The following is a 17,694-nucleotide window of genomic DNA, read 5'->3' on the forward strand; positions in this document are numbered from 1 at the left end:
ATGCCTCAAACAACATGGTCGATTAATAACCGACAAGAAAAACGTGGCGAATATCTTAGCTTCAACAATAAATCATAACTCTTCTTCGGAACATTATTCTGAAGAGTTTCAAAAAGTTAAAGATAAATCTGAAGCTGCACCCGTTTCCTTTGATTCTGCCAATTTGGAAAATTACAATTCCCCTTGCTCCCATGGGGTCGCCTTCACGCGGCGGGAGTGTTATCACCAAGCTACCCCACCCCTTTATTTCTCTTTTGTCTTATTTCTGCCTTACCAGTCCTTTCACCTATTTCCTTCCAAGAAAACTCTCCCTACTATTCCCTGCAGATTTCCGATTCCTTTCTTGTTGTCTTATTTCTACCTGACTGGATCCGTCACCTTTATTTCACTTACCAAAAGCCTTCTTTTCCACATCCTTATTTCTCTGTGGTCTTCTTAAGACCCAGCGTGTTTGCCGTGCGCTGCGACCTGTACCGGTTTGGGCTGGTGACCTGATGATTGAGGGGTTTACTTAGTTGCGACTTTGTAGCGCCAACACATCATTTTGGCCCAGTCTTTATCTAAGACAGGAGGTTGAAGAAGGCTTACCCGCTTCAATCAATCGGCTGGTCAAGTCTGGGTGTATGTCTTGAGCATATTGCATCGGACCTTTGGCTAAAGGAGCAAGCGGCGGTAGGAGGGGGCGGCGGTAGTCGGGACAAACACTATGCCAAGTTGTTACCTAACCCGTTTCCGCTTGGAAAGAGTTGACGAACATTATGCCAAGTTGTTACCTAACCCGTTTCCGCTTGGAAAGAGTTAAATCTCCTATTACAGATTGATACCATATGTTTCCTCTTATCGCTGCGTATATCCATCTGTATCCTTGGCGCTCTGGAGTTGGATAACCGCTCCACCTAAGCGTCCCCTTGTTGGGCTCCGTGGTGGGTGGGGATCAGATGCGACGGAAGATAAAGGCCTCAAACATGACCTCCCCAGCTTCCTCCCAAAAAACCGGCAAGAAAAGAAAAAATCACAGTGATTCTTCTGAATGCAGAGACTCCGATAGTGAAACGGAGGTCAGGAATGCTGCTGCTGCAGCGGGTGTTCAGGGTGCCTGGCCCCGTTACTTAGTTGTCCACTTTGAAAGTGAAAATGGAAAGAAGGTGTCACCCTTTGTTTTAGAAAAGTGGTTTGAGGGTGTTTCCCGACTGATCAAGACCGTGAAAAGACAAAGAGATGGCAGCTACTTGGTAGATTGCTCTACCAAAAAGATGTCAGATTTACTTGTGGCCCGTCACGATACCCAACTGGACCTTGGTTCTGTTTGTTATGAGATCTCTGTGTCAAGACACGCTTCCTTAAACACCTCGAGGTGTTGTCCGCTCATCCCAATTCCATGGAATGGGATGCGCGGAATTGAAGGAAGGTTTGGCATCGCAGGGTGTCACGGATGTGAAACGTGTGATGCGAACCGACAAAGATGGCAAGAAAGTGGAGACTAACACTCTCTTAACTTTCTGTACGGCAACTATTCCTACCAGAATTGTTGTTCTGTACGAAAGTATCCCAGTTGCACCATTTGTCCCGTCTCCGTTGCGCTGTTTCAAGTGTCAAAAATTCGGACACAGCAGCAAAAACTGCAAAGGAAAAGACATGTGCAGAGACTGCACAAAAGAAAAACATGAGGGTGGCTGTGATGGGCCCAAGCAATGCCATAATTGCAAGGGTCCACACTCATCATCAAGAGAGTGCCCTCAATGGAAAACTGAGGAAAAGATACAAAAGGTCCGTTCAGAGACAGGTTGTTCCTTTGGTGAGGCAAGACAAAAGGTCATGTCCCAAATGGAAAAACCTTCCTTTTCTCAGGTCACGAGCAATTCCTCTACGGCACAGCCTGTTCCTGCGGGCTTTGAGAAGTTTCTGTCAAAGGTCACTGATTTCATGGATCACCTTGTACAGAAGATTGATCGCCTCGAAAATGTTGTAGAGGCTTTGAGCAAATGTGTCGGGCAGATAGCTGTCAATGCCGATGGTGTTGACAAGCTGCCCCCAGTTGTTCAGAAAACGAGCGAGAAGGCGGCTTTGACCGAAGTTTCGAACAGACCGGCGGCTGTGATGAACACAGCCACCACAAGCACGCAGGTGGGCGTGGAAAAGACCACCATTGCCTCATCCAAACTAGACAAGTGGAGGATTACAACAAACTCCACTCGCCGTTTGAACACCAAACCGGCATCTGAACTTCGGCGACGGTCGAGTTCGATCGGAAGATTGAACCCTTCCGCCCAGACACCAAGACCAAACTCACAGGGTAGATCTTCAAGATCACCCACAAAGCCCAGGGTCAGACCTGGCACTTCTTCCCGACAAAAGAAGGGAGATAAATCTCTCTCTCTTTTGGCAAATCCATTCTCCCCCTTGTCCGACGGGGGGGAGGAGTCGGAGTCAGAGGAAGTAAACCGAATCTACCCTGCGTCAGAGGGGAATAGAGAATCGGACATGGAATAATGTTTTAATTGTTTTTAAAGAACTAGTACTTTTTAATGGCTACAATATTACAATGGAATGTCAGAGGTTATAATGCCAATCAGGAGGAACTCCATCTCCTCTTGAAGCATAACCCCATTGCAGTCTGTTTACAGGAAACACTTATTGGCCCAAACAAAACTATGTCCTTACCTGGGTATATTTGCTTATTACGGTCTTCGGGCCGAGGTAATGCACTTTGTATCCGTTCTGATTTTCTTTATAATCAGGTCCAATTGGACACGAACCTTGAGGCAATAGCGGCTCGCATTTCTTGTAATAGAACTATAACTGTTTGTTCCTTGTATCTGTCGCCATCTACTACGGTCACAAAAAATGACCTGGAAAACTTAATACATCAATTACCAACCCCGTTCCTTTTGGTAGGGGATTTTAACGGCCATTCCCGACGTTGGGGGAGTGAATCTTCCAACATTCAAGGAAAGATTATCGAAGATGTCATTGATAACTTGGATTTGTGTCTTTTAAATTCCGGAGAGGGTACTTTTTTAACTCAATCTGGAGAAGAATCTCATTTGGATTTAGCTATCTGCCACCCATCTTTATTTCTTGATTTGAAATGGTCTGTCCATTCGGATCTGTGTGGAAGTGACCATTTTCCCTGTTTTGTCAGTTTTGAAGAGGATCAGGGCGAGGAAGTCCTTCTACACTGGAAGTTTTCTAAAGCTAACTGGGATTTATTTCGTCTTTCTAAGCTACCCACAAAAAGTTAAGGATCACTTGCACACAAATTCATAACTTTCCAAATAAGAAAGCCAATGCGTTGGTATTTGGCAAACGTTTAATTCAACGCTTTAGTGATAACGATACAACATTTCCTTCAATTTCGAGCAATCGTTTGGTCTGTACATTTTATCAAAGTGTGTACGTATCGAAATTTAATTTCACAAAGTCGTTGAAATCACAAGACATGGCATTCAGATGCTCCCAAAAGTTCAGTAATGCGTGTAACCGCCCTGGCTGTTCTGGCACTCGACGCAGCGAGTCCTCATAGAGTTGACCAGGGTGGTGAAGATCCTCTGTGGAAACGCCTGCCACTCAGCCTGCAGCTCCTGGTAGAGGTGCTGAACATCCCTTGGAGGGGGGTGGTTGTCCTCACTTTGCGATCCAACTCATCCCAGAGGTTCTCAATCGGGTTGAGATCGGGACTGCATGCTGGCCACTCCATTCTGTTGACTCCAGACTGCTGCAGGAAGTCGTTGACCACCCTTGCCCTGTGGGGGCGAGCGTTGTCATCCTGGTAGACAGCCTGCGGTCCCATCTGCTGCAGTGTAGGCACAACCAGCGGTCGAAGGATCTCATCCCGGTATCGGAGGCCAGTCAGGTTACCCTGTACATGAAACAAGGGTGTTCTGTGGTGAAGACTGAAGGCCCCCCCAGACCATTACAGAACCTCCACCAAAGGCCACCTTTTCTTGGACAGTGGCGTCAATGTAGCGTTCCCCTTGGCGCCTCCAGACCCTCAGTTGGTCGTCGTTGTTGTTCAGGGTGAAGCGTGACTCATCACTGAACAGGACCTGGGACCATTGCTGACGTGTCCACCTCACGTGACGTCTGCAGAAGGCGCGGCGTGCTGCCCCATGGGCTGGAGTTAAGCGTGGCCGTACAGCTGGGCGACGAGAACGGAGGCTAAACCCAGGAAGGCGATTCCGTATGGTCTGCTGGCTGATGTTGGTGTTAGTAGCCACTCTCAGCTGCCTTCGAATAATGCTGGAAGAGGCTGTTCTTGTTTGCAAGGCTAGTCGTTCAATGAGACGATCTTCACGTGGAATTGTCTTCTTTGGTCGCCCAGGTCTGCGTCTTTCCTGGACCCTCCCAGTGGCTGGGAAACGTTGAACCAGTCTGACAATGACCGAGATGGACACGTGAAGTCGCCTGGCCACTTCTTGCTTGGGGACACCATCTTGGAACCATGCAACAGCTCGTCCCCTCTCAAACTCGTTCAATTTTCGTCGTGGAGGCATTGTCAGATAATGCCTAATACTGGTGGTTTGTCTTCTCAAAAAGCCAAGCAAGTGACAGCATCTCACACATAAACAGCAGTGCTTGCACGTGCATAATGGTTTTTCCATGTGGCTTGTGCAATGTGTTCGGGCTGAACGGTCCAAAACAAGGTCCTTTTTCGCAAGTTTCCGCTTTTTCTTTTGCTACCAAACTCAGTAGTACAGAATCCCGTGCAATTTTCCCACTAACACAACATCGCCCACTTACAGCTGAACAAGAATTCATAACAATTTGGTTTGACTGAGAAATAAATAACAGTAGCGAACAGATTTTATTGACCACCTGTTTTCTCATAGTGATCCCTAACTTTTTGTGAGTAGTGTACTTCAAGACAAATAACCCCAGAAGTTCTAAATTCTGAAGACCCGGCTTTAACCTTTTCCACCCTTTTGGTGCAATGTGCAAAAGACAGCATACCCAAATCTTCCTCTAAACCCAAAGGTCCAAAAACACCTTGGTTTAACGAAGAGTGCCAAGCTGTCAATCAGGAGCGTAAACGAGCTCAACGGCATATGTTCCAATACCCTACGTCAGCCAATAAGATCGCTCACCAAAAACTTCGAGCTCAAAGCCGTTTTATTTACAAAAAGAGTAAAAAAGCCTCTTGGCGCAATTTTTGCTCTAAGCTTAATTTCAAAACTTCAAGCAAGAAGGTATGGCAGATTATACGTAAGATTAAAGGTAAAAATCGTAAAGAGGTTGTCCAATGCCTCAAACAACATGGTCGAGTAATAACCGACAAGAAAAACGTGGCGAATATCTTAGCTTCAACAATAAATCATAACTCTTCTTCGGAACATTATTCTGAAGAGTTTCAAAAAGTTAAAGATAAATCTGAAGCTGCACCCGTTTCCTTTGATTCTGGCAATTTGGAAGATTTGTTTGTTTGTTTGTTTATTTGTTGCTTAACGTCCAGCCGACTACGCAGAGCCATATCAGGACGAGGAAGGGGGGGATGAAGGGGGCCACTTGTCAAGCGATTCCTGTTTACAAATGCACTAACCCATTACTTGTGTCCCAGCAGGCTTTAGTAAAACTAAATTAATACCTACTGGAAGATTACCAGTTTCCAGTATGTTAAAATAGGCTTAACCTATCTACTGCTGGACTTACATCAGAACACTAACAGATTAAACTAGACATGAATCGCGAGACAAGCGGCAAGAGAAGAGATTTTTGGGAAAAATACAGGTGAATGAGCAAGAAGGCAGAAAAAAGAAAAGAATTCATGAAGAAAAAGAGAGCATGACAGGAAAGAGGAACCAAAAATCTACCTAACAGAAAGCTCCTGCGGTTCCAAAAACAGGAGGGGCCTTTAATTTCATAACCGCAGTGCCCCACTGCGGGAATTTGGAAGATTACAATTCTCCTTTCTCGATGTACGAGTTAAAGGATGCCATTCTAAAATCCAATGACTCAGCTACAGGGCCGGATGATATCCATTATCATCTTTTGGGTCATCTCCCTGAAAACGTCCTGACAGTTCTTTTAACTATTTTTAATCATATCTGGTCTACTGGAACTTTCCCTCCTGACTGGCGAAAGGCCATAATTATTCCCATTCCGAAACCCGGAAAGGATCATTCGGATCCAAATAATTATCGGCCGATTGCCTTGTTACTGATGAAATTTCAGGTAAGTGTCTGTGTGTATAGAATATATGCGTGCTCTACTCTGTTTACTATCTAACTGTTACTCGCACACAACACTCAAACAAAGCACAAAGACTAAACACTCTCAATGCCCTTTTCCCTCGTACCTGTAATGAATCATCAATACAACAATACAAATATGTTATTTCTCATGCATTCTACAGATCACGTTCATTCATATACAAGAAGAATAATATCTTAACACACGTCGGAGACCAACTGTCTCACGTTAGATGAATGTTCTCGATCCACACAATTCTGCTAACGTTTAAGGTTCCTGTTTACCACAGTGTCATGTTACGCACATCACTTGTCGCGTAATACTTAAATTGACGACGTCTACGTCTCACACAATCTTCTCGCTGATTATGGTTCTTCGGTGGCAGTTCACACATTCAATGACTCCACAATCTTATGATTAAATTCCTTCGGTGGCAGTTCACACTTTCAGTGACTCCACAATCTTATGATTAAGTTTCTTCGGTGGCAGTTCACACGTACAGTAACTCCACAAACTTATGATCATGTTTCTTCGGTGGCAGTTCACACGTACAGTGACTCCACAAACTTAACGGGTACATACCCGGGATCCATACCACCCACGCAATACCGCTCGTGGTGGCTATGGGGTGCGGCTCCACCCAGTTCCCAGTACTCCAGCGTTGCTACAACCCTGCGCTCTCAAACATCAATTCGTAGCGCCAAGGAGGGGATGCCCATCTCTCTCTCTCTCCCGCTGTCAAGTGGTTCCATCCCTCACTCTGACCGGGGTGCTGCGTAAAAAGTTTAGGCTACCATAAGTCTCAATTCTTAGCTAAACTTTTCTACGAAATAATACTGCTATTCTTTCTCAATACTGTTCAACTATCCGTCCACTAACTTATGCGGATATATTATTTACACCAGCTCATTTACAAGTAACTTCATTACCAAAAGAACATACGACCTTCCTTTTCAAAATGGCTGACACAGCGGCTCACGCTTCTCCAGCCCAATTTACAACATGACTCTCCCAGTCATTTCACCAGTCAATATTACTGAGCAAAATACAATTCAATAAATACCTGTATCTTTACAGCCTAGAACCACTCATGGTTCGTCCGCCACACTAGTCTTTCGGTGTTCGACTTCAGTGTTCGCGGGTGAGCAGCGTTATCGCCCAACGCGGAGACATCAAAACACGTCTGTCTTCCTCGACTGCCAAGCACGCTCTGCTCTTTCACACCCCACAAGGCTAACCTATTTTCCTCCCATTGGCCACAGCAGCCAATGAAGATACGCCTTACAAAAATAGGTCACGCCGTCCAGTCGTGATACTTCAAGTATGGCAAGCCAATCTGTATACATTTGTTTACACCATCCAATACTGAATTATGTACAAATCCATTTGTCACATGCCTTAACCAGCTGTCTTTGTAAGACGATGGAGAGACTGGTGCATAAAACTATACTGTTCAAAAAAAGAAACGCATAGTTGCTACTTGCCAAATTTGTTTTATTTTTCGAAAAAATTAACAGAAAATCCAATATTTAGATTATTTGTTTGAAATTTGGTATGGACACAGTTGAATGCACACACAGTTCATTTGCATCTTCAAATCAATCAGTCAATCAATACGATTGGGTGCCGAGGCTGTCAAGTCAGTAGGGGGTGTGACTGCCTTGAGCAGCAACAACTGCCCGGCACCTTCTGGGCATGGACTGGATCAGATGCCGGATATCTTGCTGTGGGATGGTGTCCCACTCCTCCTGAAGTGCCTGCAATAGATCGCGGTGATTTGCCGGCGCTTCTTCTCGCCTGCGCACACGTCTGTCCAATTCATCCCAGAGGTGTTCTATCGGGATCATGTCTGGCGACATGGATGGCCAGGGAAGCACCTGGACATGGTGGTCGGTGAGGAACTGGGTGGTGAGTCGTGCTGTGTGCGGGCGAGCGTTGTCCTGCTGGAATATGGCATCCTGGTCAGCCAGAAGAGGAAGGGCGTGTGGGCGCAGAATTTCCTCCACGTATCGCTGGGCAGTTATGCGCCCTTGGACGTGCACCAGGGTGCTCCTTCCAGCGGTATTGATCGCCCCCCACACCATGACGCCTCCACCACCATGAACGGGTGCCTCATCCACACAGTTGGGCGCGTAACGTTCGTTTACTCTCCGGTAGACCCTCCTCCGACCATCATGTCGCTGGAGCAGGAAGTAGGACTCGTCGCTGAACCACACGTGTCTCCAGTGATTCCGGACGGTCCAGCGAAGGTGCTGGTTGCCCCACTGCACTCGGTTCTGGCGATGGCGGCGGGTGAGGACAGCTCCTCTGTGAGGTCTGCGAGCTCTCAAACCAGCTTCATGCAGGCGGTTCCGCACGGTCTGGTCCGATAATCGGTGTGGCCCGGGGAGAGCCTGGACAGAAGATGAGGCCGACAGGAAACGATTCCGGAGGTGGCAGAGCCGTATGAAGCGGTCGTGAGCAGCAGTTGTCGCCCTTGGTCTTCCCGCTCGTGGCAAGTCAGCAACGGAGCCAGTGGCTTGAAACCTGACCCACAGTCTACTGATGGTACTCTGGGACACGTGGAAGTGCCTGGCGATTGCACTTTGACTTTGGCCTGCTTGTAAACGACCCAATGCAATTTGGCGGTCTTCTCTGCTCAATCGGGCCATCTTTCGTCGCTGAATTGTCGTCTGATTTCTTTGTGGCGAACAATCCGCTTTTATGGGTTTTGGAAGACATGGTGAGAGCTCAATATTCCCCGAGTTTCACGAGATTACACTGAAGCATGACGAGTGGTCATGCCAAATGAGCAATTTTGACATTGTAGCCACTGATAACGCATGCGTCACGTGCAGAGCTCACTTGTGGCAATGGACGAAAGGTCGACGACCAGATAAACATTTTCTGCAGTTTGGTGGATATCCTTGTAGCCATATAACTAAATTAACCAAATATTACAAGCTATGCGTTTCTTTTTTTGAACAGTATAATGATATTTTGAGTTTCTATTCTCATATGCCCCTTTCATCCCATCCATGGGGGGTGTAATTCAAAGCTGATATACAATAGATAAAAGGATTGTATCGTGTTATAGCTCTTTCTCACTAGCGAGGCCGGAGGTGTGCACGAGTTTCGTCCCTTTGGTTCGGTAAGTTCCGGTTAAGATAGAGGCGGCAGTCGAGCGCATGAACGTGAAAGAATTGAAAGATTTTCTTCGGAAACATGGCCAACTTGTCAGTGGAAAAAAAGAAGAATTAGTGCGCAGAGCAAGAGGCACGTTTCATCTGCGAAAAGATGGCAAGGATGCTATCGATAATGCTGTGGAAACAAATGATTCAAGTTAGCATTTGACAGACCACTTCGACTGTCAGTGTCACGAACTTGTAGCCTATGTGTTAAATGTTATCAATAATTATTGAGCACACGCGGAATTTGTGCGTGAATCAGTGAGTCCTTTTGATGCAATGGTAGTCATGCATTTATTGTTGTTAACTGGATGTGCGTGTTGTCTAAGGCTAATGTCAGACGGAGCTCGCAAAACACGAAACAAAAGCCGAACAAAAGCAAAACACACAAAAGCACCATGTTTTGCTTTTGTTCGGCTTTTGTTTCGTGTTTTGCGAGCTCCATCTGACATTAGCCTAAGAGCAGTTTCACATTACCAGTTCATGGCTCTTTAATGTTACTTCAGTTTTACTTTACATTGTTTACCAACTTTGTTAAACTGCTATTGTTTGTATATGTTTTAGATAAATAAAACCGAAACTGTATCAACTGCGTCTGTTGAAGTGTGTGTGATTATCTGTAAAACAAGTCATTCATCAAGCTTCAGATTCATCATGTCTTTATTCTTTGAATACATATATAATTATATAATACACTGCATTGTCGTTCCTCGGCAAATATTTCAGCCAACTGTGAATAAAAAACAAAATGTAATCACACACAGGTAATAAATATTTTTCCCTTAAAAACATAAAAAGCATAGATACACACCACACAAACCCTATTTATAATTTCATGTACATAATCCCACGTTACAAAATAGTGCACTCCTTACAACACACGCTCACACCTGGTTGGTTTGCGTTCAACTTCTCAGACATATTCAGGCATAAAAATTATCCGTATTTTCCGTATTTTTGAAAAAAATAAACCGTATTTTTTTTATTTTCCGTATTTTTCCTTTTTTTTTTTAATTTGTTTTTTTTTAAACTTTTTTTTAAATTTTTTTTTTTTTTTTCCCCTAGTCATAGTTATAGTAAAATAGTTTTGGGGCCATGTTTGAATCCAATTTTAAGGCTCAGATAGCCCCAGATTGCACCAAATTGCACCCTTGAAAAAAAAAAATTCCGGGGGGGGCATGCCCCCGGACCTCCCTAGAAGTCTTGGCGCTTTACGCCTGCGAACCTTGGCGCTACGCGCCTGCGAAACTTGGCGCTACGCGCCTTCGAATTTTGTTTTCAATATTTTTTTTTCTTCAGTTTTCATGCCTGATATTTTAACTGGATACAAAAATTTGGAGTACAAACCAGCATCAGTTTTCATGCACACTAGTTTTATAATTTCTGTCTTCCATGCATTGGGAATGTAAGCATCAATGAGTGACATACACAGAGTCAATGACTGAGATTTATAGTGACACTAGAGACTACAGTCATACTGTGACACGGCAGTCCTTCTTACAGCTCATGTGCCTGTTACTGTTTCACACAGACAAGAGCAAAATGCACTAATGATTGAAGGAAGTATGTTGTACAACAACATTCTTTTACACTTTTATGTACATGAACAAATAATACCCATCTGATTAACTAGACGAGAAAGTCACTCTGTCAAGTTGCACAAAATCTTGTCATTTTCTAAAAGAAAGAGTAACACGTAGGCGCTGCTCCCAAGCTCTTTTCAGTTGCTTGTTTGTTGGAAGTTTATGTAGCCTGACAACTCTTCCTTCAATAATTTTTCCACGATAGTTATGGCAAATGACACAGTACTGCTTTCCACCACCACACACTCTGAGCGAGCTTTCTTTCAGTGCAGACGCCATGATGTAGAAGATACCGGAACTAACCCAGCGTTTCTCCTTCGTTGAAGAGCATGGAAAGATAACTCGTACTTGACTAGAAGTGAGAAAGAGCTATACCCTTTCAACCCCGTAGGGTCATTCAAGGCTGATATGCTTTGATAAAAGGATTGTATCGTGTTATACCCTTTCAACCCCGTAGGGTCATTCAAGGCTGATATACAGTAGATAAAAGGATTGTATCGTGTTATACCCTTTCAACCCCGTAGGGTCATTCAAGGCCGATATGCTTTGATGAAAGGATTGTATCGTGTTATACCCTTTCAACCCAGTAGGGTCATTCAAGGCTGATATACATTTGATAAAAGGATTGTATTGTGTTATACCCTTTCACCCCGTAGGGTCATTCAAGGTCGATATGAAATAAAGAAAAGAAATGGCAGAAGAAACAAAACGCCTCAGCGAGTACAATGGTGATCAGAACACCACAGATCCGAGCAAGGTTGAAAGTTAGGAATGTTCAAGACCAGAGGCCAGAGTTATTTCCCTTTGGATTCAAAATTATCGTTGGTTTGAAAATCAGAAAAACAGTCATTTATCAATGGTAAAGAAATTTAAGAAATCCGTAAGAAAAACTATTTGATCAGGAATTTTCGATTACCTGTTCGTAACTTATCTGCCATGAATGTTTGTACATCTCGATTTTCAAAAAAGTTTGAGAATTGTTTTTTTTTTTATTCAGTAATGTCTCATTACCTGCTAAGAACTGTTGCCCAAGTGATGCTAGTGTATTAGGGCGATGGATGGTTTTGCAGAAAGATGCTCCACTTGCAGATGTAGCAGTTGGAAGTACGCAGGCGTATGGAAGTGTTGCATTCCTGTCTTGCCCTAAACCTGTTTCTCACAGCCCCACAAGGAGGCGGTGTTGAGTGTCGGTGGCTGCGGCGCTGTTTTAACTCTGGGAAAACCTGTCAAGCGGCCAAGTGTGGAACAGAAATCTGAAAACAAAATGTTGATATTAGGATCAGTATATTCGTTCAATTGAATATAAGACGCATATGTGACCCTCCACAACGAAATGAGTCGCATGTCACCTCGCGCGGTTCTGCTCTAGGCTTAATAAGTCCGGGGAGTGTCTGGTAACAGCGTGAGGGTCACCTTAGTGATCACAGGCTTATAACTAAAAACGGGTTTCACCACTGGATAGAGCATAAAAAACTATGAAAATGTAAAAATATGAAAATCATGCAAAGATGACATGCGACTCATTCCGTGGTGGAGGGTCACATATATGCACATTACAATCTCCTCTCGGTCAGCACTCTTACTTGTCCCAAAAAGATAACGGCAAAATCTTTCTCCCCCCCCCCCCCCCCCCCCTTTAAAAAACCAGTATGTCCTTCCCTCTTACTTTTTACATTTTGTCAAGTTTTGACTAAATGTTTTAACGTAGAGGGGGGAATCGAGACGAGGGTGTGGTGTGTGTGTGTGTGTGTGTGTGTGTGTGTGTGTGTGTGTGTGTGTGTGTGTGTGTGTGTGTGTGTGTGTGTGTTTGTGTGTAGAGCGATTCAGAGAAAACTACTGGACCGATCATGAAACTTGACATGAGAGATCCTGAGTATAGTATCTCCAGATGTTTTTTAGTTTTTTGATAAATGTCTTTGATGACATATCCGGCTGTTCCTGAAAAGTTGAGTTCTTGAAAAGTTGAGGCGGCACTGTCACGCTCTCATTTTTCAACCAAATTGGTTGAAATTTTGGTCAAGTAATCTTCGACGAAGGCCAGACTTTGGTATTGCATTTCAGCTTGAAGGCTTAAAAATTAATTAATGAGTTTGCTCATTAAAGTTGTCATTAAAATCGATTTTTCACAAACAGATTTAAAATTGATTGCATCGTATTCTTCATCACATTCTGAATCTAAAAATATATACATATGTCATGTTTACTCTTAAAATGTGATCCCAATTAACGAAAATAGATTAATTAATCTTACGATTAAAATTTAAGAAATCGATCCAAAAATGATTTCATCTTATTCTTTATCATTTCCTGATTCCAAAAACATGGATATGATAGGTTGTATTCAACACAAGCTCAGAAAGTTAACAAGAATACAGAAAAGCGCGCTTTCCTGCTTAGCACAATACGCTACCGCGCTAATCTGGCGTGTCAATATCACTACGTTTTGCACGTGGGAGGTGAGCGATTTCCTTCACGCGGGGATTGACGAAGCTGTACTGTCTTGGTGAAAAATACAGTGCGTTCAGTTTCATCCCGTGAGTTCGACAGCTTGACTAAATGTAGTAATTTCGCCTTACGCGACTTGTTACATTTAGTCAAGTTTTGACTAAATGTTTTAACATAGAGGGGGGAATCGAGACGAGGGTCGTGGTGTATGTGTGTGTGTGTGTGTGTGTGTGTGTGTGTATGTGTGTGTGTATGTGTGTGCGTGCGTGTAGAGCGATTCAGACCAAACTACTGGACCGATCTTTATGAAATTTTACATGAGTTCCTGGGATTGATATCCCCCCGAACGTTTTTCTTTTTTTCGATAAATGTCTTTGATGACGTCATATCCGGCTTTTCGTGAAAGTCAGTTGAGGCGGCACTGTCACGCTCTCATTTTTCAACCAAATTGGTTGACATTTTGGTCAAGTAGTCTTCGACGAAGCCCGGACTTCGGTATTGCATTTCAGCGTGGTGGCTTAAAAATCAATTAATGACTTTGGTCATTAAAAATCTGAAAATTGTAAAAAAAATAATAATTTATAAAACGATCCAAATTTACGTTTCTTATTCTTCATCATTTTCTGATTCCAAAAACATAAATATGTTATATTTGGATTAAAAACAAGCTCTGAAAATTAAAAATACAAAAATTATGATCAAAATTAAATTGTCCAAATCAATTTAAAAACACTTTCATCTTATTCCTTGTCGGTTCCTGATTCCAAAAACATATAGATATATGTTACGGAGTAAGGAAGTCTCTACAAATCTGAAAAAGCAAGGTCATTAAACGGAAGGAGCGATTCTTAAAATCAGGTAGGGAGGGTCAGTCTTGAAAGGTGGTTTCAGTCCAGGGCGGGGATGTAGCTCAGTCAGTAGCGCGCTGGATTTGTATCCAGTTGGCCGCTGTCAGCGTGAGTTCGTCCCCACGTTCGGCCGCGAGAGATTTATTTCTCAGAGTCAACTTTGTGTGCAGACTCTCCTCGGTGTCCGAACACCCCCGTGTGTACACGCAAGCACAAGACTAAGTGCGCACGAAAAAGATCCTGTAATCCATGTCAGAGTTCGGTGGGTTATAGAAACACGAAAATACCCAGCATGCTTCCTCCGAAAACGGCGTATGGCTGCCTAAATGGCGGGGTAAAAAACGGCCATGCACGTAAAATTCCACTTGTGCAAAAAACACGTGTACGTGGGAGTTTCAGCCCACGAACGCAGAAGAAGAAAGGTGGTTTCCACTGTACAAACTACAAAACCAACGACGAGAGGACAAAACAAACAGGTGTTTTCATATCCATAAATGTTGAACTTTAGCGTTATAAATTCATAGCGCACAATCCGGTAGCATTATTTTGTGTACATTTCATGATCAAGTAAATGGAAATTAAAACCACACGCACACAAACAGGAACGAAGACGGGGGACCCGAGTCGCCAACGAGACAATTCACTCACAAACAACATTTTGAACGACAGACATATTTCTCTTAAAGCTGTGGTCTATTTATGACTTTCCGGGGCTACGAGGTTGAAAAATAGGGACAAAATCATGTACAGATTTCTGTACAGCAAACACTACCCGAAACCCCACCTATACGGCGTGTATGACCTTGAGAGCTTCAGTCAACGCTCGAATTTTGCAGTGGTAACATCTGGTTTGCTCTCGCAGAGCTGAGCATAATTGTCAAGAAGGATCGTGCAGAAAAAATAAACGACTTGGCAGGGATTCGAACTCATGGCCTCGGGGCCTCGAAATGTCGGGGCCGTTGTCTTAACCGCTAGGCCACTTCACCAGTGTTGTCAAAGATAAAAAAAATGATAATTTTATATCATTCTACGCTTGAATTACCATTCATGCGTTGCAAAAACGTACAAATTTACATTAAAATTTGCCTTTATTTCCAAACATGTTTTACGGAATTGCAGTGCATGTTTACACCGTCATGCTACACGACATTCGCGCCATGCAAATAGCTGCGATATCTCTATTTACAACAAGCAAGAAAATGACAAGAACAGTAATTGAATCTCTCCAAAGCTCTGTGCAGTTGAAACCAGACATCTAAGAAATAGTTATACATGTATTCACTTCTGAACAATGGGCGGATAGAGATATAAATCATGCTGCTTCAAGAATAACATGACATGAATTCATATCAATGTTTTTCCTTCTTTTTCTCAATTGGCGCAGAAGCCTAGTGGTTAGGACATAAGACACGAAGTCTCAAGATCGAGAGTTCGAATCTTCGCCAGGGCGTTATTTTTTCCCCTTGATCTCTCTTGAAGATAAAATATCAGTCTTGAGAGAGCAAACCGGATGTTATCCCTGCAAAATTCAAGCGTTGACTGAAGCTCTCAAGGTCATACACGCCGTATAGGTGGGTTTCGGGTAGCGTTTGCTGTACAGAATTCTGTACATGATAGTATCTATTTTTCAACCTCGTAGCCCCGGAAAGTCATAAATAGACCACAGCTTTAATATCAATTTCTTTGGCTGTGTCGTTCAAAATGACGCAAAAAGCACCAGAAAAGCAACGGTCTGTGTTACAAAAGCCAAGGAAATAAAATCAGTTTCGTCACGTCTTACCTCAGGTCTTGCCAATTGACACGGGGTGCAGACGACACAACTGCATGGAAACCAATGATTTGAAATGGAAGAAAATTGACTCGTAAAATTAATATTAAAAGTCCTGCGGTTTTAAGCCATTAAGATTGACTCGACGTGTTGCTTGGAGACTTGGAAGAATATTCGAGAATTAGCCGAGTCTCAATCATAAAGGTGTAGGGCCTACACGAATTCAGTACAAATTTGTCGCAGAATCACACTGGACTAGCAGTCTGTTGTGTTGCGTGCACAGCAGTCTCTCCTTGCAATGACCGCCAGACAACTTGAACTGCCAAATAAAGAGACTTTGAACAGTTGAACTCACGTGCGGCACGCAACGCACGCTGGTCACGCAACGCACGCTGGTCACGCTTACCCGTGCTGGGTGTAACTTTGTGCTGACATCAGCGACGAGCAGAACTTTTATGAATATTGTCAAGATGGAGAATGTATTGGGGGGGGGGGGGGGGGGGGGGTTGAGGGACAGGCTAAAAAAAAAAACTTTAAAAAACGGATGGGAAGGACGAGGAATGAGTGGCTGGATGTGTGTGTGTGTGTGTGTGGGGGGGGGGGGGGGGGGGGAGACTCAAAAGTAAACTTGTGGAGACTAGAAGCATAGACCTATATATATGTCCCTGATAGAAGGGAGAGTCGGCCACCGCGCGCGCGCGCAAATGAGTGTGCGTGTGTGCGTCAGTGCGTGCGTGTGTGTGTGTGTGTGTGTGTCAACGTGCGTGCTTGAGAGACAGACAGAGAAACGGACATAAAGTTAGAGCGGTGAATTCAGACGACAGAGACAGAGACAGACGGAGAGTGAGTTAGCCTCTGTGTGTGTGTGTGGATGTGTGTGTGTGTGTGTGCGCGAACGTGCGAGCTTGACTCGGAAACATCTTGAACACGCGGCCAGTAGGCCTACTGTAACTGAGTTACAGCAGAGACTATAGAGTATTACAGTACTGGCCGCGTGTTCAACTGAGATGGACTCGGAAAAAGACAGACTGAACGGACATAAAGGTAGAAAGGTGAATTGACAGACAGACAGACAAAAACAGACACAAAGGTAGAGTCGTGACAGAGACAGACAGACCGAGAGAGAGAGAGAGAGCCGGAGAGAGAGAGAGCCAGAGCCGGAGAGAGAGAGAGAGAGAGAGAGAGAGAGAGAGAGAGGGGTAAGTTCATTCTGCTCCTCGCTTTTCCTCCACACTTCCCTTCACCTCTCTGTTACCTCACCGTTTAGTGAACGCGGTCAGAGACTATAGAGTATACAGATATACTCTATAGTCTCTGACGCGGTGTCTCCTCCGGCAAGCTCCCCATCCAATATTCCAGATCTGTCTGGATATAGTCTGGAGCGAGTTCCGATATACAGTTTGTCAAGACATTATTGAGAATGTTGCCTCTGATTTAAAACAAGTGGTAGCCTATTTTGGTAATAATTACGTAGACACGTCACGGCATATGATATTTCAATGTCACGTAAAGCTCATATTACTTGCTCCATCTGAAAAACATATTCGACTTGTGAATTATCTCACTTTGGTCGAACCAGTCAACAGTTATTGCAAAGAAAGAGGGGAAGGGAACCGAAGGTATAAAGAAAGAAGGGAAGGGAACCGAAGGTACAAAGAAAGGAGGGAAGGGAACCGAAGGTATAAAGAAAGAAGGGA

Source organism: Littorina saxatilis, linkage group LG11 (assembly GCF_037325665.1).
Source record: "Littorina saxatilis isolate snail1 linkage group LG11, US_GU_Lsax_2.0, whole genome shotgun sequence".
Classification (NCBI taxonomy): Eukaryota; Metazoa; Mollusca; class Gastropoda; order Littorinimorpha; family Littorinidae; genus Littorina; species Littorina saxatilis.